The sequence below is a fragment of the Pogona vitticeps genome, chromosome 4 (assembly GCF_051106095.1).
Source record: "Pogona vitticeps strain Pit_001003342236 chromosome 4, PviZW2.1, whole genome shotgun sequence".
Lineage (NCBI taxonomy): Eukaryota > Metazoa > Chordata > Lepidosauria > Squamata > Agamidae > Pogona > Pogona vitticeps.
This window is the reverse complement of record NC_135786.1, coordinates 25,934,619-25,957,330: the sequence shown is the minus strand read 5'-3', so window position 1 is coordinate 25,957,330 and position 22,712 is coordinate 25,934,619. Positions and strand designations below refer to the sequence as shown.

General features: G+C 41.3%; 1 long non-coding RNA gene across 2 annotated transcripts; it reads right to left on the bottom strand.

Moving 5' to 3' along the window:
- Positions 1-13,198: 13,198 nt before the first annotated feature.
- On the bottom strand, positions 13,199-22,148 carry LOC144588963 (uncharacterized). Of its 2 annotated transcripts, none has more exons than XR_013544748.1 (2): positions 21,646-22,148; positions 13,199-19,842 (listed from the first exon to the last, which is right to left on the bottom strand). It is a non-coding gene; the product is annotated as an uncharacterized LOC144588963 (long non-coding RNA). The 2 variants fall into 2 exon arrangements; XR_013544749.1 differs by having other exon boundaries at positions 21,885-22,148.
- Positions 22,149-22,712: the final 564 nt, after the last annotated feature.

Here is a 22,712-nt window from a genome sequence, read left to right as displayed (position 1 = left end):
CCAGTTGTTTTGGTCTCAGTTGTATGTTGTGTTTTAACTGCTGGATATCTCAGTAGTTTAGGTATCTGGTTGCAGAGCTAGAAGTTGGGAGTTTAATTCCCCACTGTGCCTCCTTATCAGGGGCTAGACTTTAAGATTAGAATGGGGGTATTCATATTCATATATGAATACCTCTGCAGAGGTAGACATAACGAGGGTCCGGCCCCCTGGGGCTGGACCGTCCACTCGCCTGTCTGCTCACCTGTCCTCTCCACACTCCCAATTGCTCCAGAGCTCACTGTCAACTAGCACTCATCAGTTGGGCAGGGAGGCTCGTCTTCTCTCCTGTCAGGAGTGGCTAGTCGATCGCGAGCTCTGGAGTGATTGGAAGGGAGCGTGGAGCTGGCAGCAGCAGCAGCGCACAGTGAGTGGACAGTCTGGCCCCAGGGGACCAGACTCTTTTTATGTCCACCTCTGCGGTGATCCATAGGATCCCTTCCAGCTCTGCAGTTATAAGATGATTATATGATCACCCTTGTACAAGTTTATAGTATTCTGGTAATTTGATGTTCCAGGTCAGATCAGAGTTTGAAAAAAATGACCTTTTTGAACTAAAACTGTGATCACGCTGGGTGGGGATTTGCAGATTGAGTTTAGAAAATCTTGGCATCCTATGCTCTGGCTTGGATTGTAGCCTGAATGTTGCAGTTAAATCCTACTTCAGACAGTATTCATGGTCGCACTACAGCCACCAAGCCGTTTAATGCAATTTCCAGATTTTTAAGTCTGTCAAATACCCCATGGTAGATGACCCTTGGTTGTCTGCTATATGGGCATACTACTGTATTTTCAGGGAACTCTAAAGACAGGTGAGATAAGTGTAAGGATTTGTTACTCCCTCTTAGGGGCAAACTACTGTTCCTGAATATCTAATCTTAGATGGTTCAGAGTCGAGTTAGAATTGCTTCAGAATTATTGTTGCTAAAAGCCACAATTTTGGCATTGCTTAACACTTACTTCAATGGTTATTTACACAAATTAAGATGCAGTATAGGGTAGGACCGGCTTACATTTGTGAGTCTTTGGGATATAACATGGTAAACTGCATATGGTGTAAAATTGTCCATTAATCTACAGCTATTATCTTTACCCACTTCATTTCCTCACATCTCTACTTCTCTCTGAGCTGCTGCCTAATGCTCTCCTCCTCTCTCTACCTACTGTACCATAAGGGAGTTTGACAGAGCTTTGGAAAGGGTTTCTTTTCAAAGTCTGTAACTGCCAGACCCCTCTAACTAGCATAGTTAGTCCAGGTTCAGGGTTAAGGGCGCCAAAAATAAGAGGCAGTCTACTATTGTTACCACAGATATAATCAAGATGCAAAAATTTGATTTTTAAAAAGATTTACCCACAATTGCAAGAAATCTAAGAAATCTCACCTTATGTCCAGGATGGGCATAATTTTACTTTCCTAGTGATGAGAAAGCCCCTTTTGCATTCTGATGGGTTTTTACTCTTTTTATGTTGCCTAAATTTTATTGCTGTGTTATGTGTTTATATTTGCTTCAGCTGAATTGTTTTTCAGTGGAATTTTATTTAAACCACCCTCAAAGATTTAAAAGTCTAGTAGATAGATAGATAGATAGATAGATAGATAGATAGATAGATAGATAGATAGATAGATAGATAGATAGATAGATAGATAGATAGATAGATAGATAGATAGATAGATAGATAGATAGATAGATAGATAGATAATGAATAAGTACATATATATCTTAAGCAACTGTAAAAAATTAAGAGATTGAACTAAGGGCTTTTGAATGCCACATATCCACAGATGCCTGTTAATGGAATTGGAAAATTATGTGTCTATAGGAATCTTGATAGGGGTGGTGAATCACCAAGACACCAGAGAAAGCTATGACTACAATTACGAAAACAGGCTACGTCAATTCTACTTTGTGAGATGCAAGATCAACCTTAGAGTTAGGAAGAATGAGCCAGGAGCCTGAGGCGACGGATGTTGGCTGTCATGAAAAGGCACAAATTCTTAGTTGTTTAACTGATTATATATTTTTGTATGTTTGTGTGAGAGAAAAATAAAATAAACCGAACAACTAAGAATTTGCTCCCTTCACATGACAGCCAACATCTTTCTTTCTCTCCCTTTGCTGGGAAGGGTGAGGTACTTCTCAGAATTCCTGCTTAAAAATAATAACATGTCTTGAAGAGGGTACTAAGTACATTGACTTTGGTAGAGAAGGGCGTTTTCTATTCTGCTTGGCCTGGTGAGACAGCCTTGGGCAGGTGAAAACACAACAGTTGTGTCATCATAGTCAAATGCTACTGAACTTTCATGTGACATTGGCGGCCTACACTAACTCAGATGGGGTACACAGAAAAATTACAAGTGCCTCATTATACTACAGATCCCAGAGTTCCACAGGATGGAGCCGTGACAGTAAAAATGGTATCAAGCTGCAAAAACTCTAGTTCAGAACACGCTAGCTAGAACTTTTAGACCACCTACTGCAACCCTCTTTTCAGTACAGCACAGGAAATCCAGAGCTAAAGCAGCTCCCCACAAAGGGGTGACAGTCTCCATCAAAGGAGAACATTGATGGGTGAGAAGTGGAGAACCTGTGGACTGCAAATGACCCTAGCCTCCTGCTGATGTGACCTGTAAAACTGTGAAGGATCACTCAATCAACCATCCTGGAACTGCAGAGCTAGAAGGGACCCTGTAGATCATCAAGTCCAGCCCCCGTGAAGGAGGCACAGTGGGGAACTGAACTCTCTAAGCCGCTGAGTTATCCAAGACACCTATTTTTTTATTCATGTTTCTGGGTGAAGCATTAACCTCAGTACATTTTTGGTGAAGATTACTGTGAGGAGAGAGACAGTAATCTCCACCAAAAGGCTGCCTCACCTCTGAGAGTAGGGTTGCCAGATGTCAGGCAAAAGGAGGACATGTCTTCCTTTTTAGCCTAATGTCCTCCGTCAGGCAGGCAAAGATAAAAATCTTTAAAATGTCAGGCTTTTGTATATTTTATGTTATAATTTTGGATGGGAGGGGGAGAGGTGGAAGGACCCCCTTCCCCCTGGCTTTCCCCACCCCCACCTGCCCGCCCACTCCCGGTATTTTGAAAAAAAGCCTCCATTGAATTTATTTTTATTTTTTAACATGGCTGTTTCTTGGTCGGTTCACTAAGAGACATTTATTGGCAGCTACTGTAATAAAATAGTATTGACCGTGTATTTAATCTGGAATGATTCAAATGAAACATTCAATATGTCCTCCTTTGTCCTCCTTTTTGGCTTTCTATGTCCTCCTTTTAGCACCCGTGTATCTGGCAACACTATCCAAGAGTTCCCAAGACAACTGTTTCCCCAGCATTGCTATAATTCAGTCACATAATCAAGTAAGCAAGCATTTTTAGAGTTACACAGTAGACACCCTGCTATGAAAAAGACCTGACAAACTGTAGGGAACTTCCTAACACTGCACTTTCCACAAGCATGTTTTCTTACGAAATGGGCCTAGCTCATTAGTAGTAGTGGGATATGCGTTTTGCATGCTGAGGTTTCAGTCTCTGGCATCTCCGGCTAGAGCTTAAAAAAAAGTCTGTGTCAATGTTTGCAGAACTCATGCCAGCCAATTAAAGTTATACTGGGCTAGAAATGCTAGTAGTTTTAGTATTAGAGTGGTCGAATACGATCAGATAGGCGGGATAGAAATTAAATAAATAAATAAAAATAAATAAACTACATTTAAGAGGTTCAAATTCTCTTTATTTTGAAGCTTGCTGGGATGTAAATCTCAGCCTAACTTTCCCCATATGCACGTTGTGAAGACAAAACAAGGCAGGGATATCTGGTGGCCTGCCCTGAACCCTTTGGCTAAGGTAGGAGAAGGAACAGATATCTATCTTGCTAATTGAAAGCCTTTTGTCAGCAGCTGGCAACAATAACAAAAATGAGGACAAGTATCCCCGTTAATTAAAATAAAAGTTGAGTAAACTAAAGTTCTAGTATCTGGAATCTAGTTGTAAAACATGGAAGAGAAGGAAGGAAGATACTGGTACTAAAAATAAAAAGGGACTTTCAAGGTACAGTACAAGGAATCTCTTTAGTTTATCAGATAATATGTGAGTTTTAAACAGTTTCTCTATAGAAACTTGTATGGATGCCCATAGGGAGTTTGTTGTTGTAACTTGAAACATGGTGAGCCCTAATCAGGCCCAGTATCACCATTGGACGTTCTTCATTCCCAGTGCCACCTGGGGCTATTTTTTTTAACAATTTGCTTCCAGAGCATCACTCTGGGCATCTGTTTCCTACATTTCCCACAAAACTCTAGGCTGAGCCGTGCTACAAGGGTGGGTGGGTAAGAGTAAGATGGCGGCCTCCTGGTATTTATAATCACCAGTGGCATCACCAGATAATCTCTCAAGGAAGAGACACTGGCTTTGGTAGTGGTAAAATGGAAGCCATTATGCCAAATGTCCCTCAAATCAGCCTTTGCCCTATTATTAGTTACTTTATTGTTCTATCTTTTCTTTCCTGAAATGAGCTTCAAGTCTGGGTTGGTTATAAATGGGGATGAAAGGGACACCTCAACACATAATTTCAGGGGAGTGCCCCCCTTGCTCTGGTCACAAGCCCCATCACTGAGTTTGAGGCAATGCACATGGTTCTCTTCCTTATTTTATCCTCACAGCACCTCTGTGAGGTAGGTTAGGCAGAAACACACTGACTGGCCCCAAGTGATCCAAAGAATTTCATGGCTGGGTAGGGACCTGAACATGGATTTCCTGGACAACAGTCTTCCCACTATTCAAAACATCTGGTTTCTCACTTTTTCTTTTCTGTCAGAAGCAGCACAATACAATTAATAAATATTTCATACAATTTTTGCCCAATAATGGGGCAACAGCAAGATCTTTTTGAGGCAAGTAACATTAAATTTCTATATTACATGTTGAGGGGCACAGAATACACTGACATGGATGTGAAGTTACCTGTTCTTTTCTGCACTCAGAAAGGACTGTGTTGGAGAAGAAAGACCAGTTTCTTTGCTTCTGCCAACTCCACTCTAGTCTATTAACGTACTTACATGTTACCCAGTTTTCTGTGTGACCAGGAACTAGATTTTCCTTGGGTTTCATCCATTTTTAGAGGAAGGTATTTTTTTTTCTTTCCACATGATAGTCCTGGCATTCACTTCTCTCTCTCTCCGCCCCTCCAAGATTCTGATATGCTGAAAAAACCCCTAAATCCTTGATTTTAACCTGGGAGAGGCAGGGTGGTAACCAACAAATAGATGCACATTTAATGTAGATGCTTTCACGATGAGTTGGGGTTTCTTTTCATATGTCACTGGGTGCAATGCCTCTTAGGTAATTGATTTTATCAGTAGGGGTTGGCCTTAGGCATCTAGTTCTCCACAAAGAAATGGCTAGTGGCCATTTTAGCAACACTCTCTAATGAAGTAATGTGTTACTTCCAAAGAGACTGAGTCCTTTCAAGTTTTTTGAAATGTCTTTGTCAGTTAATTCTTTTCTTTTGGCAAGGGACATCCATACATTACATAAATCACTCGTATAATTTAGTAGATGTGGTCACCAGAAGCTTGCTCTATGCTGTAACAGGCTCAGGTTGATAAGGGTTACCTGGATAATGTATAAACAACATGTTCTGAGCTACCTATCTAATCATAATTTCCAGGAGTTTCCAGTGTGATGTGCTGTCTGATCATGCAGAAGTTGGTTTAAAGGTAGCTATTAGAAATATATGCACTGGGCCCTCAAGGGACTTTCTGTGTCTGTGGGACTTCCTTCCTGTGGAGATTCCACAAAGCCAAATATCAATGTAGGTTTTCAAGTTACTCCAGGAAGACTTCCTCATTTGGCCATTCTTTTATAACCTGAGACATTTATGCAATTATTTCAGTTGTTTTCCACCTATACTTTTATAATACAGTACCTGAATGGATAGTACAGTAGATGGATATGCTCAATGCTCAATGCTAGAGCATATGCTTTTCATGCAGAAGGTTTCAGATTCACTTTCCACCATCTCCAGCAGAAACAATCAGGTAGCAGATGATGTGAGAAATCCTGACTGTGGACCTAGAAAGTTATTATCAGTCAGATACTGCGCCAGTTAAACAAAGTTCCTGAGATAAGCAGCTTTCTATACTTTAAAACCTGACATGCAGCTGTTGTGGGTAAATTGGATAGTAACCACAATACTGTAGAGCAGCGATGGCGAATCTATGGCACGCGTGCCACAGCTGGCATGCAGAACACTTTCTGTGGGCACGCGAGTCATAAGTTGCCAGATCGCTACTCCCCCATCCCTCAGGAGGCAGCTGCAGCCGCAGTGCTGGCACTTCGGAAGGCAGCGGGTCAGGGTCTGGAGCAGCTGGCACTGGCAGTGGATCTGGAGTGGGGTCTCAAGGCACCTCCATACCCTGGATTCCCCCTTCCGCCACAACTTCTGGTTTCACCACCACCACTTCCGGGTCCACCGTGGCGGCCCGCTGCCCGCTGGTGTCCCCACCCCCCCAGTTTGGGCACTTGGGCCCAAAAAGGTTCGCCGCCACTGTTGTAGAGATGGCTATGGCTTCTTTGGGTATTTCCTAAGGTGGCCACAAATCTTTCCTTTTGAAGGACAGCCCTTCACTGAATGGCTGCCTGAGGATAGACCTTCTTATGAAGATATTCTCCATTTGAACAGCTATCCGGTCCAAATCTGATTTAAAGACAAAAGAGGTACAGTACATAACTCCATTGGTCACTGCCTCCTCAGTGCAAGTAAAACACATTCTCTATAATTATGTTTAAAGTATAAAAATCATTTGTAATTCTGCACCTGAATGTAAACATTAGCACATGCAGTCTTACTGGAGTCAGTAGCCTAATGTGTGGCCTGTTTTGATGATGCGTTTGGTCACCTTGGGGTTCCCATAGGCAGCTGACAGAATGCTGTGTGAACAGAATGTAGGACTAAATGGCACGTTGTTTTCTTTAGCAAGACTCCTCTCTCTCTCTCTCTCTCTCTCTCTCTCTCTCTCTCTCTGTTTTAACAGCTTCTCTCTACACCTTTTCTGGATTGCCCCAAAATTGCTAGCCATGGAGGGCTGAGTGCAGAGAACACCAGATGGCACTCATACTGTATTTGGAAAGTCTAAGTAAATAAAACAGAGATTTAGTGAAGGTTGGTGATGGTGAGCAGTGGCTTTGAGGCATCTTCAAGGCTTGCTCAGTTTGGATGACATGATGGAAAAAAACCAGGACTGCCATCTGGTCTTTGGGATTGCCCTTCATGGCCTCGGGGGAGGGTGCTGAACCAGAGAGAAAAGAGGTGTGTGTGCTTGTTAGCTAGACCTTTTGCAAGGAAGGAATTTTCCTCCCTTTCTCTCTAGCAAGCTAGTCACACTGCAGATAAACAAACTCATGATTTGTAACAGTCTGACCGGAAACCACTCCTCTACCTTGCAATGGGTCATGTTTCAGTTTTGCAATCTTATTTTGTTTTCAGTTGGTCTGTTTGTTCTTTTAAATCCAGAGGCACAGTTGAAGGGGGGGGGGAAGGAAATCCAAACCAGACGTTTCCAAGTGTAAAAGACGCATGGAATAGGGAAGATACTCAGTCTAAACAGCCTAGCTAACACTAGTACATTTCTTGTAGGATTCAGATTTAATCGAAACAATGAGTTTGGAAAGGACAGGATGTTATCAGATGAAATCCTGTAGCTCACCTTGTTTAAATATATATGTGGCTAGAACTGATTAACTACTTTTATTGTTTTTTTATGACACAGAATATAATTAATAGACTGCAATGGTTTCTTGCTGATAACACAATGTCTGCTTTGATGATTTGACATTCTTGGAACTGGGTGAGAAAATCTGGCGGCCACCAACTGCAATGTATTAGACTATTAGAGGACATCTGAGAATCTCTAAACATTCAGGATTTTAGTTTTCACTGCTGTAAAAGAAAAAAAAACATTTGAATATTGTCTGCTGATTTGTACTGCTTTTTGTAAATGAAATATTTTTAAAAGGTCTACCTTCCTTATTTTAACATATTGATGCAATACTCTAGACAAGAATATTCTTAATTAACCCAATACAATTTAAAAAAAATATATGGATGTGCTGTAGAATTGCAGAATCATGTATATATGAGTATATTTATATGATGTTGTCCGCAGCAAGTTATAACACTATACTGTATTTGTAATTTTTATAATGCTCTGTAGCCATTTAAGAAGGCTGATAGGCTGAAACTGATTGGACATTTTACACTGAAATAAAGAACATTACATTTTCTATATCCTGGGACTACATTTCCTCTTTTTGATTTCAGTGGTTTTACCAGTTCCTTTTGTTATTTAAAGGATTATAGTTCACTCATTTAGATAGAAATTTCAAAAATATTTTAGTTTTAACATAATGGAAAAAATATTCCATTAAGAACATTCTGTGTTTATCAGCCTCCAAATGTTGGGAAATTGCAACTGTTAAAGTCTATGGCTTAAATCCATTTGCTAATTCCAACTAGAGTAGGATTATTGAATCAATGCAAGATACATACATTTTAATTCTACCTGTACTATTATTTTAGAAAAGGAGCGCTGTCAGTGGTAGGATGGTAGAAACAACTGCTCTTGTGCAACTCAAGCTACCATACATACCACAACATTCAGCCATCTTGAAATCCATCTCTCCTACCCTGCCAAGTTTGAAATCAGTCTGGTGAGTCATTTTGTGAACATGAGCATCTATTTTCCCTCAGCTGTCCCCATACAGATTTCTAGTAATTATGATTGATTTCTGGTAATAATGACTTTTAATTCAGCCTCATCATGGGAGGCCTTATGATCCAGTCATTGGCAGTGCGTGAAGAAGATTCTTGTTGCTACTGTTAAAATGGCTGACTGTCATTAATGGTCCTTGACCTTAAGAGTTTAGGTTCATTTGTAAAAACTGTGCTTGATCTTAGTGGGATTCCTGGCGCACCAGTCAAACTGTTTTAATCAAATCCAAATTCAGTACCTTTAATTGCATCCTCTAAACTATTAATTAATTAGCTAACACTACAGCCCTGCCACTCAATAAACAAGCTAAGGAACAAAGCACTGCAACCTATTCTTTAGGACAAATCAGAAATATGAGGGGGGGGGGGAAGGAAATATATTAGTTAGAGAGAGAGAGAGAGAGAGAGAGAGAGAGAGAGTCCATGCTCAGTGTAAAGGATCATCATCATTCAATTCTGGTTGCTCCCACCCTCATAGTTACCTGCTAAGTCAAGAAGTGCACTCTGCTGAATGACAGTTTTGCCACTTTTCATAAACTGAAGCTTTTTAAGATATGTGACAATATCATATATCAGCAACTAACATTTTCTTTGGTTTTCTGTCCTCATGTCAGAAAATAATCCACCCATTGTTTTCTAAGGCATGTAGCCTGTCTTTTATGGGGTGGGGTGGGCCTTTGTGGTAAATTGTAGTTACTAGGAATTATGATTTTCTAAAACTGCTGTAATTTCCTCCACCTCCTTGTTTTAAAAATCAAAGCTCTGCTTCTCAGAATCTCCACTACATCCTTTATCATCATTTTGTATGGTATGTAATATGATCTACCAGTCTTGCAAACTTCCCTCCAGAAAGACAGGAGGTAGGAAAGCCAAGAATGTTTCCTGTGCAGGGCTGTTGTGGGCAAACCTTAGAAATGCAAAAATTTTGTAGTTCAAAAAGTAAAATTCCTTAGCTCTGATTGTGGAACAATGATGCACAGTCTGATGTGAAGCATGAGTTGTTCTCTCGTTCGATCTGCAGAAGCTGACATTTAGTCTTATATTGACAATTAGACAGCATTCTCCTCTTCATCTGAGAAATAGCAAGTTAGCTGTGAGGTGCAGGACATGGCCAGCACTGTCCTCCTATAAAAGGGAATATCCAGGGGATTGCCAGTGCTAATGCTTTCCCTACTCTTACCCATCTCTCACCACCTGCAGGAACTACCTAACTCTGCCTAATGGTAGAGCCAGACCTGTGGATGAAGCAATCAGGGTGCAAAAGGTGGTTAGAGTAGTTGCTGCTCCTTTAAAGTAAAGATACTGTGATGCAACCATGCAAATTTACTCTATACACAGCTTCCAGTTGTTCCCCTAACTGAAGGGATCTCCCATTTTAAAGTGCTGTACAGATTGGTAGAAAGGCTGTTTGCATGATGGAATTAAATTTGTTGTGCAAGAGCAAACAAAGGTGCTGGGAGCGAGAGGAACTAGCAACCATGCTCAGGTATAAAATAGGTATGCACTTCAAAGCAAGGAGGCTGAGTTTTAGGCCAGAATCCAAGAAAAGATTCTTTTTCCTCTGTAAAACAAGCTCCAGGAGAAACGAAACAGCTTTGTTTTGAGATGGAAAGAAAACATGACAGAAACTATAAAATAAAGAGTAAGAAGACAAACTATAATAGAAAGATTTACATTGGCTCAACTCTCTTGTCTTACAAAACGTTGTTTCCATATTTTAACACAAGGAGTCAACAGCTGAGAAGGGAGACTCATCATCCCGCCTCCATGCCAGAGTGGTCCGCTGCGTGGTGCACGTAGGTAGGCTGGGAAGCGTCAACTGGGCTGCTTCCCAGATTGATGCGGTAAGTAGACCCGCTGGTTCAGTGAGCGTGGGGGGGAAGGTCTGATTTTCTCAGGCCCCCGTGGTGTCGATATTCATATACAGTAGGTATCCCAGGGATACAAATACCAATAACCCATGTCTACTTGCAAAGTTTACTACACTGAAAAGGATCAAGGATTTTTCTCATTTAACTTCAGAGAATGTTACTTGGTTTTGCTGTATATCTCTTTGTTGAGTTCATTGTGCTGTTTCTCCCATCTTTGCCTTGTCCATTTATGACTCCAATGGGAAAAAATGTGGGAATATAACAGGTTTGCAGTGAGCTAATTCATATTTTTTTCCCTCTTGGCCACACAATGCTAAGGGAGATGCAAATCAGCCTGGAGTCCCTAAACCCCACAAATCTGTTGAGATAATAACAATCTTGCATGCAGTAACATTGGGTAACAATGGGAGGAGGCTTTACAGCCTAAGGCAACTGTGGTTTACCACTAACCTATTAATAAAATTCTTTTTCCCACTTGAGGCAAGCCTTGCCTCTCTTCTTTGTTTGTTTGCTTTATCTTAATTGTTTTATTGTTAATTTTCTCTTTTTCCCCTGACCATTAATCATGTAGCAAAAGCATGGAGAAGTGTCTCCCACATGTGGAGACTACATGTTTCCTATTTTTACTGCCTATAACTATAGACAGATACTGTAAGTATAGGTGTATTTTTTCACCTAAAATGCTTCCAGAGTGATTTTTAATATATAAAGTGCTAGTCACTGTAAAAGGGAGTGGGTTACAGACACTTAAGCTGTTCTCTCACAGTTTTTCTGTGCAGTTGTTGTTAGAACCTGATATTCTCCTACCTAGGAAAGGCATTAACCAAATTCTCCAATAGTTTTTCCCCTCTGCCACTGGGGCTTCTACTTTTTAAAAATGGATCTATTTGCATTGGTTCAAATATGTGATCACTTCAACTGATGCAGAAAAGGGAGGATGAGCAGAGATGACAAAGCCAGTCAATACTCACGCGATGGTACAAGCAAAGCCCATTGGCAAGGTTTTTTCTTCCCCCCCTTTCACTTTAAATGGGTAAGTACAAAGCCTCTTTTTTTAGCAGCTTAAAGCAACGCTAACAAGATGAAGGCTTGATTACAGCTTGTTAGGCAGTTCTCTTTTAACTGTGCTACTTTCTGGGCTATTGCAAACAAGGTGTAAAGAAGGCATCCCTTCTCTCTCTATGTGGACAATTAATTTGTAGAAACCTGGGGAAGCCTGAATTCCTTTGTACGACTTCACAGCGAATGAAAACTTTTAATGGCAGTGACTGTCCCTTCTTAAGGGTTGTGCTGCTGCTGCTGCTTTAATCTTGGACAGCAAGTCAAGGCACTGTTCTAATAATATGTAATAACATGATTTGCAATAGGATGGGTAGCAATTATTGGAATTCACAACATCTGAGGGTAGAATAACTATCCACAATATTGGGAAGGTGGGGAAGAATAGTTGTTCATGAGAAAGCACCAAAATGCAGTACAAGGATGTAAACAAGCTTGTTTAACGGACTTGTGAGAGTACCTCCATGATTTTAGGAATATGTACAGTATTTGAGTGTTTTGTACATGTGCTGTGGGACAGCTGCCATCTATACCACTGCAGGACCCAAGATATAGGAAAACCATATAAACCAAGTATAGGAACCCCATGGCCCTCCCGTTGTTGCTGGAACATGACTCCCATCAGTCCCAGTCAGTGTTCAGGTATGGTGGAGTTGTAGTGCAATAACTCCTGGAAGGTAATGTGCCTCACTATTGAAATTCCTCTGTAACAGAGGCTGACAACTATAGCAGTGGAGTACAACTCCTATAATCCTTCACCATTGGCTCTGCTGACTGAAATGAGCTGAAGGTAAAGAAAAGAAAACACACACAGGTGCCCTCCTGTTCTAGCAGACACCCTTTACTTTCCTGACAGAACTATAATTTCCAGAGTTCCCTGGGGAACTGCTATTAAAGAAATTTGTAATGTGCCACCACGTGCACAAAACACTCATTTTGTTCTTTCGTTTCTTTACTGTGTAGATTATGTTTTCCACAGAGATGACTTGGTGGGGGAAGTGGCAGTAAGGGGAACTCTAGGCGAGAGTGACCATGTCCTTCTAGAATTCTTGATTTCAAAGGAAACGAAAGCAGAGTGTAGTCACACACTTATTTATTTATTTAATTTATAACCCGCCTATCTAGTCTTGTTAGGACCACTCTAGGCGGCTAACAACATAACAATAATAGAATCATATATATATATAACAATTTCACATAACAGAAAATACAAACAAACTGAGGGAGCTATAGAAGAAGGGAAAAGGTGTCAGGAGTTATCTGTTGGGAAGGCCTGCCTAAACATCCATGTTTTTAATTGTTTCGTAAAAATGCCCAGCGAGGGAGCCGCGCGAATCTCAGAAGGTAGGTTGTTCCAAAGACTTCTGCTGGATTTTTAAAAAGCCAATTTTAATAATCTCAGAACAAGGATAAGTAAGGTCCCACGGCAGGAGATCCTAACAAGAAAAGGAGTCCAAGAAGGGTGGGAGCATATAAAAAAAGGCACAACAACAAAATTCCAACAAGAAAAAAGGTGGGAGGTGGCAAAAAAGGCCAGTGAGCCTTCATGAAAAGCTCATGGAGGACCTAAAAACAAAAAAAGACACGTACAGGAAATGGAAAGAAGGCCAGGCCACCAAGGATGAGTACAGACAAGTAGCAAGGAAATGCAGGGATGGCATTAGGAGGGCAAAAGCTGAGAATGAGCTGAGGTTAGCTAGGGACACTAAAAGCAATAAAAAAAGCATTCTTCAGGTATATGAGTAGCAAAAGACAAACAAAAGACATAGTGGCACAGCCAGCACAGATTTGTCAAGAACAAATCCTGCCAAATGAATTTGATCTTGTTTTATGATCAGCTCACCTCCCTGATGGGTAAAGGTAACATTGACATTTAGTCCACTCGTGTCTGACTCTAGGGGGTCAGTGCTCATCCCCATTTCCAAGCTGTAGAGCCAGCATTTGTCCGAAGACAGTTTCCATGATCACATGGCCAGCGTGACTAGACATGGAATGATGTTACCTTCCCACCATGGTGGTACCCATTTATCTACTCACATTTGCATCCTTTCAGAACTGCTAGGTTGGCAGGAGCTCAGACAAGAGACGGGACCTCACTCCATCGTGTGGATTCGATCTTACGACTGCTGGTCTTGCAGCACAGAGGCTTCTGCAATTTAACCCACAGCGCCACCACGTCCCTTCACCTTCCTGACAGACAGAGGGAATGCTGTAGATGTAGTTGACTTCAGCAAAGCTTTTTTTTTTTTGACAAAGTGCCCCATGATATCCTGAATAGCAAGCTAACTAGGTGTGGGCTGGACAGATCAGGTGTCAGGTGGTACAGAATTGGCTACAGAATCGTACTCAGAGGGTGATGATTAATGGATCCTTCTCTAACTGGGAGGAGGTAACTAGTGGGATACCCCAAGATTCAGTCCTGGGCCCAGTGCTCTTCAATATTTTTATTAATGACTTGGATGAGGGAGTGCAGAAATGCTTGTCAAATTTGCAGATGATGCCAAATTGGGCGGAATATCTAATACCGTAGAAGACAGAAGCAAAATTCAAAATGACCTTGATAGGATGGCGCACTGGGCTGAAAGCAACGGAATGAAATTCAACAGGGATAAGTGCAAGGTACTGCACCTCGGAAAAAGAAACCAATTACACAGTCACAAGATGGGAGATACCTGGCTCAGCAAAAATACGAGCGAGCAGGATCTTGGAATTGTCGTAGATCACAAGCCGAGTATGATCCAACAGTGTGATGTGGCTACAAGAAAGGCAAATGCTATTTTAGGCTGCATTAATAGAAGTCTAGTTTCCGAATCCTGTGAGGTGCTAGCTTCCCTCTATTCAGCACTGGTTAGGCCTCACCTTGAGTATTGTGTCCGGTTCTGGAAACCACACTTCAAGAAGGATGCTAACAAATTGGAACAAGTTCAAAGGAGGGCAACAAGGATGATCAGTGGGCTGGAAACCAAGCCTTATCAGGAAAGGCTGAAAGAGTTGGGCATGTTTAGCCTTGAGAAAAGAAGAAAGAGGGGTGATGTGATAGTACTTTTCAAATCTTTGAAAGGCTATCATGCAGAGGAGGCACCAGATCTGTTCTCGATCTTCCCAGAGTGCAGGACACACAACAATGGACTTAAGTTAAAGGAAGCCAGATTTTGGTTGAATATCGGGGAAAACTTCCTAACTGTTAGAGCACAACAGTGGAGCCAGTTACCTCGGGAGATGGTGAGTGCTCCAAGACTGGATGCATTGAAGAAAAACTTAGATAATCACCTGGCAGATATGCTTTGATTGTATTCCTGCGTTGAGCATGGGGCTGGACTTGATGGCCTTGTAGGCCCTTCCAACTTCACTGTTCTATGATTCTATGATTCCTGGATCTGTTTCTTTTATGTGATGAATCAGTTAAGAGTGACTTGTGGTTGTTGTTGTTAATATGCTATCAATTCCATTATGACTTACTGTGACCCTATCAATTACTGAGCTCCAAAAGGTTCTATTATCAAAAGCCCTGCTTGGGTCTTGCAAGTTCAAAACCATGGTTTCCTTTACTGTTTAGTTTCATCTCATATTTGGCAGTCTTCTTTTCCTTCTGCCTTCAATTTTTCCCCACAGCTGACTTATGGAAACAAGGAAATCAACCCTGAGTGCTCACTGGAAGGACAGATCCTGAAGCTGAGGCTCCAATACTTTAGCCATCTCATGAGAAGAGAAGACTCCTTAAAAAAGACCTTAATGTTAGGAAAATGTGAAGGCAAGAGGAGAAGGGGACGACAGAGGATGAGACGGTTGGACAGTGTCATCGAAGCAACCAACATGAATTTGACCCAACTCTGGGAGGGAGTGGAAGACAGGAGGGCCTGGCGTGCTCTGGTCCATGGGGTCATGAAAAGTCGGACACAACTAAACAACAACAACAACAAAATTTAGGTTTCCATCATCTTCTAACAGGGGTAGGAAACTGATTGCCTTTCAGATGTTGTTGGAATGCCACTTGCCCTGGGCAGCATAGCCCAAGGTGAAGTCCAACAGCATTTTAAAGGGCTCACCCTTACAGTTTGTCAGATCCAAATATTAGGATCTTCACAAAGGTAGGCACTTAGACTAGAGGCGGGCAAAAGGTAGCCTGGGGTCCCCTGGTAGGCTGATTTGCAATCATTTAAAAACTGCACCAACAAAACTGGCCATTTCCCCTATCAGTTAGACTACTTAAAGAGTATGTCACGCACCCCCAGTGTCCCTAGTTTGTTCTCCCTCAAACCCAGGTCCACCTTTGGACATGACTTGCTTATTTCTCCTTTCATCAACTGCCACCAGTGGATCTTTATCCACACTTTACCAGTAATGTTGCATAGACACGTGTTGTCAAGTATAACTGATTATTTGGTTGTTGAATCACACCAGTAGGTTCATAGATGTTTTAATATGTTGCACCCATTAAACTTGGATATTAAACACGTTTCTTTATTTGTATTACTTCACATCAATCACTGAAATAAGATCTGATGACTATCTATTTTATTATACTTCTATCTTTTAATCATTCTTTAACACATCAATGAACTACACCAACTTTCCAATCTCCCTCATAAACCTTCAAAACCTCCTCTCTCTCCTTCACTCTCAGTATCCAACTCTCCCTAACTCTCTTTGACTCCGCCCTCCTGTCCTCTCATAGGCTCCAGCTCTAGAGCTCCACATGATGGACAGGTGGGACATGGGCCTTCCGCCACAGAATACATGGAGGAAAGGCAGGAGAGAAATTTTATCTGAAAAACTGCAATGCTGGAAAGATGTTCTTAGTTGAGTCATCTGCTCAAAGGAATCACTTTCCTTATATGCCTCTCCCCTGAGCTACTTACTATTTTGCATCTGGCTCCCCCAGTAGGTCTTGGGAATCTAATAAAAGAAAGAGACAAACAATCAGGAAGCCTAAATTGTCTGTGTATTTCATTAACTCTCCTACTCCTACGATCAAAGTTTGTTGTCCCTGTCACAAGCAGGGAGAAAGAGTACTACCTGTAAAAGATAAGCAGAGATCCCAAGCTACAGAGATGTACAGCGTTAATGTAAGACAACGCATTTGAATGGGGCCCCTGGACAAGTTTTGGGCACAAAATCATCACAGTCACTGAATGTTATGTTATATAGCGTGGAGAAGTTGCAGAGATCATTGGGGATTCTGAGACTTGGAGTCCAAGAAGCAACGTTTTCAAGCTGCACGTACAGACTACAGAACAACTGTCTAAAGAAAAAAGCAGCTGATGTTAGGTTGAGGACTAGATTAAAGGAAACAGAGGCCATGGGAGGTGGCAGTGACATTCCAAGGCAACAGATGTATGCAGGCAGCCTTGCCTAGAGGCCTTTACAACTCAAGTCCCTACATGCAGGGAGGACTCCTTTCTGCAATTTTTTATACAGGAAGTACATTCAAAAATATTCCTTTTTTTGGGGGAGAGGCCTTGTGATTTTATTTTGCAAATAAAAGTTGTAAAACACAGAAAGATTACCACATTGCAGTACAACCGGAGCATTCATTAGGCAGAAAAGAGGAATAATATAAATCATTAACCGTTTGTCCTTAATATTTAATGACACCAGGACAGCAAAATATTACGAAGTACTAATTGCAGCCCTGCATTATTGCTACAGTACTTAGGTATCTGCTGTAGGTCAGGCTGTTTTCTGTGATTTCCTGAAGATGTCCAGGACTGAGTATAAGACCTTGTGCATGTAAAACAGGTGTGTTACTACCACTGACCTACAGATCCACCTACATGGAACCTTGATGCCTTCTCTTCCCCTCCCTTGGGCAACTGCCTCTACCCAGGTAGCAGAAAAAAGACAAGAGCTTATGGCAGTTCTTGTGGTTTTTCAGAATAGAACTGCCAGCATGGTCAGTGTGGATTTGGTGAACTGTAGCTTTTTTTAAAGAAAGAAAGTTTTACAAGCTCCGAATTTTTGAAACCCTCCAAAATAAAACAAAACCAAAACCGCACACCTGCTGTGCAGTTCAGGAGTTACGACATTCAAAGGTAGGCCAGCAGCAAAACAGAAGGTAAACAGAGACTTTGGTATTCTCAAAGAGAGGCAAAACATACTGTTTGTACATGGGGAGGAAGGTGCATCTACCCTCTTAAAAAGCCAAGCAGTCTCTCTATAGCTCTCTAGGCTGGAATTGATTGAATTATTTCTTTTCAACAGTATTTTTAGCCTGGGACAATCCCAGTGATGGGGATTAGGTGAGACCTAACACTCTTGTGTGGTTGATTCCTACTCAGGGGAGGAACCAGGCAAGCTGCTTTTGGGTGTGGCGAAGCCATAAATCACAAGAGGTGAACTTTTGTTTCCCTAATCCTTTGTTATTCAAGGGTGTAATTGGCCCCATGCACTCATTTTTCCTCTTGTCCAGCTAACCTTGCAAATTTTGCTTCTGTCTCTACAGAACTCTTTCTTCCCTTCTGCCCCAGCCCTGCCCTTCTCTTATTACCCTCCACCTTGCCGTTGCTGTTGCTGAATTAACTATGACTCAAAGGGAGGCAGATATCCAAAAGGGCAAGTGCTTGGCTTGGGGAGCTTGGATGACAAAGCCAGGCAATTATTCTGTTCCACTTGGTACCCGCGGTGAGGCTTTGTGAGCAAACAGCCTTGGTTTTGAAAAGATCAGCTTTTAGGATTCGGAAGGAGAGAGGCCACATTGAAAGAAAGCGTTTGGATCCTGTAAACGTCCAGGATTAATAACTATTCATTGGATCAGTCCATGAGGAGCAGGATAAGAGAGAGAGAGAGAAAGAGAGAGAGAGAGAGAGAGAGAGAGAGAGAGAGATTAGCCATGACCACTGCTGGCACAGGCCCCATGAGACGTTTTCTGGGAAACAGTCTGGCCCTGTAGCCATGAATGAACCCCTCCCAGCATCAGTTATAAACTACCAAACTGTTAAATTTCCCATAAAGTTTGTCAGGAAAACCAAAATACTCACAAAACATACGTCTTTATAACTCACCATTGCATTGCTGTTAAGAGCTTTGCTTTCTGCAAAAGTGTTATGAATCTCTAAGAACTCCCTCCCGGTGGCAGACAAACTGTAACTGAATGTTCCCCTGTATCTGTCTTTAAAGGATTTTGTATGCTGCTCTGAACCCTTTTATTAGAAAAAATGCAAGATAGTGATAACATGAAAGAAACTGATGCACAAATATATATGACAAGAACAATCTTGGAAGGCCGTTTCTTAAAGTGCAGAATATTTGCAGATGATTATCTGTAATACCTGATTTTTAAAATGCATTTAAAAATGTATTATATAAAAAACAACCAAAATCACTTCTATGTTGCATTACATTAATTCATTTCTCTTAAACATATTGCTTCACCTGTGCCACTTCCACCTTCGGGGTTAGGTTTTATTTTTAATATTCTTATATTTCATTCCACTCGCTTTCTCTCCAGAAACACCTTGATTCTTCTCCCAGTGTACACCTTCTCTGTTTACAAAACACATATTCCAAAAATAAATTCCATATTCTTTTGAAGTCATTACTTTTTGATGAACCTCTTTTTAATTGCATTTCACAAGTCAGTTTGTCATTAATTGCCATTTCCCATATTCCTTTGTACCATCCTTCAATATTAATTTGCTTAACATTATTCCAATTATTTCCAAATATTCCATTCTTTTTCCATGCAACTCAAGAGGGTATGTATGGCTCTCCTTCTGATCATTTTATCCTCACAGGAATCTTGTAGGGTAGGTCAGCTTAAGAGATAATGACTGACTGATCTGAAGCTATCCAGCAAGCTTCATAGCCAATTAGAGATTTGAAATGGGGTTTTCTTTCTTCTATCCAGGTAGAATTTTTTTTTCCCCTGGACACTTGGAAGCTATGGGACATAGGAGGTAATCTTGAAGGACAACAGCATTACTGGGAATGGAGTAGTTAGTGTGAGAGGTGGTTGAACACACCATGACACACAAAAAAGAGTAGGTGTTAAATCCTCTTGTCTGCACTACTACCCTTGAAGACTTATCCTTTAAGCCTAACTAGCATGGGTACCACCTCCATCCCAGGCTGATAGATGCTGGGAGTTGCTGTTAAGTGTGACCTGGAAGGAAAAAAGAGAAAGAGTTGCAGGGTGTTGTAAGAGAAATTAGGAAGAATTTATCAAAATTAGGTGAAACTCTGACAGGGGACTCTGATGGCTGACTCCTTTCTTTATCTGACATTTTTGTACCTGTAAGCAGTGTCATGGGGGTGCAAATAAATGTTCAGATATACCATTGTCTGGGTCAGTACCCTAGGATTATTCAGCGAAAATGATATCGTGTTTCCTTGAAAATAAGACAGGGGGGAAAAACATAGTTTTTTGCTCCAAAAACACATTAGGGCTTGTTTTCAGGTGATGTTTTATTTTACAGTCATGTCATCTTCTGGTTTCTGCACAATGTTGCACAATGGTGGAGGGTGGGGTTTCACTTAACTAGGGCTTATTTTCTGTGTAGGGCTTATATTACAAGCACCGTGAAAAATCATGCTAGAGCTTATTTTCAGGGAAACAGGGTAATTAATGTACAGATGGATAGGTGTAAAGAAATATTCTGGATCTATCAAAGGGCCTCATTAGTCAAGACACTAGATCTCATTCAGAAGTAGTCCTCCCTAAGAGGATGAAAAAGGTGTAATTGTCATATGATATTAAAAAGTAGAGGCCTAAATACCATTGGAATTATCATTAGAATGTGAACACCTATTTCGTTTGCATTTTTAATTGCAGAGACATACATAACATGGGAGATTTCTGTTTACATTTTTTCTGTTTATGTGATGCATTTCATTATTTGATTGTTAGGTTTATTACATATGTAATGGTTGTTTGGCTTGTGTTGTACTCCATTCTTAGTGAGTTTGGAGAGAAGACCATCATGGGAATGAAAATAATAAATAAAAACATGCATAAAGATGGCAGTCGGTCACGACTAGACTGGTATGTAAAGGAAAATAATAAATAAATATATAAACAGGATGGCAGTAAGTCATAATGAACTGAAGCTCCATTGATTTCAATCAGACTAGTACATATGTATGACTAAGACTGGATTATAAACAGAAGAGATAAACAATGTTTCACCCAGGTAGCTACCAAGTCCGCAGCTGGTTGCCTTTACACCATTGTACTGTGTTTCCTTGAAAAAAGACAGGGTCTTATATTAACAACGCAAAAAACGCATTAGGGCTTATTTTCAGTGGATGTTTTTTTTCCATGTACAAGAATCTACATTTATTCGAATACAGTCATGTCATCTTCTTGTTGCTGCACAATGGTGGTGGGCGGCGTTTCACTTCACTGGGGCATATTTTGGGTATTTTGGGGGTAGGGCTTATTTTCAGGGAAACAGGATACTAACATCTTCAAATTCTACATATATTCTTGAGTAACTGAGGACAGTGTACTCAGTATCTAGTACTGACAAGTGCAGCTCAAGGCCAGAAAGATAAATTACAAATCAAGATATCTGTTGTCGCAAATTCCCAAGTTTTGTCTTATGAGGAGCATAACTGGCAATGGTGCGGCTAAAAAATATTGTAAATAAATAAATAAATAAATAACATCCTGGTTTTTCCCCCACCTTGAATCATAAGAGAAGCCACTGGGCTTTTAAAAACACAAAGGACTTTGCTGAGTATGATCAAAGCAGGAGGAGGTGGGTCTTTTTAATGGATTGTTTTGTTATAGGAAAGTCGCACACAGAGGAAGCTGCTCCTAGTTTTCCTGCGGTGAAATGCAAACCGCAGTTATTTGTATCACATTAGTATTCCCATCTCCCTGTTTGTGAGAGTTAGAGAAAGCAGGATTGGGGTGTGTTTTATATCAGAATTTTTGAGATATACCCCCCCTCCCAATACTTACGGACACCGGTCCTTACACATTGAAAATATCGCTGGTGTCTCAAGCTGGTCTAACACTATGCAGATAGGAAGGAAATGCATAGGAATCCACAATTTGCTTTGGTAGGGAAGACGGAGGGCGTATGAGAGACTGGCACCGACCGCAGGTTGTGGGCGAACAGGAAAAAAGATCCAAGGAACCAGGCATGATATTCATTGACTCCCTTTTGCTTCTGCGAATTTTGCACTTCTAAAACTCACCTGCCAGACAGGCGCTCGCTGGGACGGAAAGCCTCCAAGTGTCTTTGCTCACTGCGTAATCTACTGCCACCTGCTGGCCAGGTTCGTTACCTGCATCTCAACCCAGGTCGTAGGCTCAACGTGCTTTGCGCTTCCAGTCCTGCGTGGCGTCATCATCATCGCGTAGAGGACATCGGTTTTCACTTCATCAGTCGGGAAACGGAAGCGAGTTCGCCGGGGGGGGGGGAAGGTGGCCGATGACGGCGCGACCTTTTTATGCAAATCTTTTCGGCCCACTTACGTGGCCAAGCTGGTGTGCTTTTCCCCCGCCTTGCCTGGGTGATGCAGGAAGAGGGGTACTTTCCAGACTAGTAATACTGTTTGATCAGCATCTTTGTTTTGCCCTTTGCAAAAAAGGAAAGATGACTGTAGGAGGTTGGCCTTTGCCGTTGTTTTTCCAGACAACCGGAGGTGTGCCTGCGCCCCGCCTTTTTATTAACTTTTATAGGACTTTTGTCGCGGAGGAAAACAGGCACAAAATGGAGTTTAGTTACTGTCGTCGTGTTTATGAGAGGCGGCTGCCTCCTTTCCGAAATGTACTATTAATGTTATTCTTATTACTGTAGTCATGTACGCAGGTGTCTAAGCTACCATTTAGATCACCATGCCTATTGAAAAGGAGGTTGACACATCGTTTTTAGCCAGTACAGGCTTAGTTGTACTATTTGTTTGTCTCATTAAATTCTACCGCTGCTTAAAGGTTTTCCCCCAATTATCCTTACTCCAAATAAACTTTTGTTAAGACTTCCTTGTTCCGTGCATCAGTGCAGTCGAATTGCAAATTTTTGA